At 34.9% G+C, this 1,881-nt stretch overlaps 1 protein-coding gene across 4 annotated transcripts in view; it reads left to right on the forward strand.

The window, feature by feature from the left end:
• The first annotated feature begins 320 nt into the window (after positions 1–320).
• Positions 321–1,881, forward strand: part of LOC106474944 — a 19,071-nt gene continuing 17,510 nt past the window's right edge. Inside the window, exon 1 of one of the 4 annotated variants that reach the window (XM_022403199.1) lies at positions 321–381. The gene's annotated coding sequence lies outside the window, so the exon portion shown is untranslated. Of the gene's footprint in view, positions 521–1,881 lie in introns of all 4 variants that reach the window. The other 3 variants (XM_013935645.2, XM_013935644.2, XM_022403198.1) reach the window with 3 other exon arrangements.

The raw sequence follows: 1,881 nt of genomic DNA on the forward strand, positions 1-1,881 counted from the left end.
AATTTCAAGAAAAATTGTCTTACCCCATCATGAAGCTTTAGTACTTCTGGCACTTATTTTTTATACATATTGCTAACCTAATCCAAGACTAAATGAAAACCACATTATGAATAATACTGACTTACGCGTCACAGCTAAGCCGAAACTCATGTCTCTTCTATGGTGAAAGTGATTCTTGTTTTTTGTTTGTGTATTGTCTTCGTTTTCGTTGCTGTTATTTATTTTCTGGCATCAAGACAAAACTTATGAAACCCACGTCTTTCTGTGAGTGCAGCATTTCACAAAATCCTAGAATGTGCTAGTTGAAAAACGAAGCTTAGTTTTTAGATAAACTATGCTGATTTAAAACGTGTTTCCTCCACGTTAAAGAGAACTACCAAGGTAATGAGCTGTTTATTAGGTCTGAATTACATCTGATTAAAAAGAGAATCTTCTTCCCATGTTGTTCACGAAACAACAAAGAATACGTCGAACGAAAGTCACTAAAAAGTAAATATTCGTCAATACCCAGTTTCAGAAGGCAAGTTTTAATACCAGTGAATCTATTGGTTTCATGCAGTAAGCTTTTCATTCTAACCAGTAGTTGGTTTCATAAGGTAAGCTTTTAATCCTATCCACTAGTTGGTTTCATAAGGTAAGCTTTTAATCCTATCCACTAGTTGGTTTCATAAGGTAAGCTTTTAATCCTATCCACTAGTTGATTTCATAAGGTAAGCTTTTCATCCTATCTACTAGTTGGTTTCATAAGGTAAGCTTTTAATCCTATCCACTAGTTGGTTTCATAAGGTAAGCTTTTCATCCTATCCACTAGTTGGTTTCATAAGGTAAGCTTTTAATCCTATCCACTAGTTGGTTTCATAAGGTAAGCTTTTCATCCTAACCATTTGTTGATTTTGTACAATAAGCTTTTTATCGTTATCAGTAGCCCAATTCATTTAATAACATTTTCATCGTGATCAGCAGATTATTTCACAGAGTACGATTTAAATCCTAATTCTCAGCTGATTTCAGACAGTATGATTTACATTTTAAATCTCAGATCATTTCAGACAGTAAGACTTCAATCATAATCACCGTTAAATTTCAGACAGTAAGATTTTCATCATAATCAACAATTGATTTCAGACAGTAAACTTCTAAGTCTAATCACCACGTGATTTCAGAAAGTACAGTTTTCATCCTAATCATCTGTTGATTTCGTACAATAAGATTTTCATTCCAGCTCATTTCGTACAATAATATTTTCATTTACTCACTTACTGATTTCAGACGACAAGTTTTATCTTGGTTTGTAAATAGTCTCTCTATATAAATCAAAATATTACGACAGCAGAAGTCACGTGACGCTACGTAATGTTTCTCGAATGATCGGGGAAGTCCGAGATTGGTATATAAGCCTGACAGAGGAAAGCCAGCAGGGTTAATGAAGAGAGAGCAGAAGTTACTTTGAGTTCCGTGTAATTTATGATTCTCTTAGTTTCGAGCTAGTGAGCCATAAAGTGTGTTTTTTTGTACTCGTCGAAAGCGAAGTTATCGAGATTGTGAATCGGTGTGATTTATAGCGTGTATTATAAAAGATGTTAAATTTAAAGTGACGAGAAACGTACTGTTACGACAGCGGAAGTCACGTAACGCTGGTAACCCGTGATGACATTCTAGAAGTATCGGGGAACCTCACAAATGTCCCAGCGTTTGCTAGACACCCTCTTTTTTAGTATATAAGCCTGGCAAATAAAGCGGAGATATCATTGCAGATAAGGAGATATAGAGACAGATAATCGAGTCAAGTCGTAAGTAAAGTGCGTGCATCGTTGTGAATTATAGCGTGTGTTTAAGTTAAAGTGACTGTGGAAATTAAGTGTATTGAAAAGTTGTATTAAG

The sequence above is a fragment of the Limulus polyphemus genome, unplaced genomic scaffold, assembly GCF_000517525.1.
Source record: "Limulus polyphemus unplaced genomic scaffold, Limulus_polyphemus-2.1.2 Scaffold7889, whole genome shotgun sequence".
Classification (NCBI taxonomy): Eukaryota; Metazoa; Arthropoda; class Merostomata; order Xiphosura; family Limulidae; genus Limulus; species Limulus polyphemus.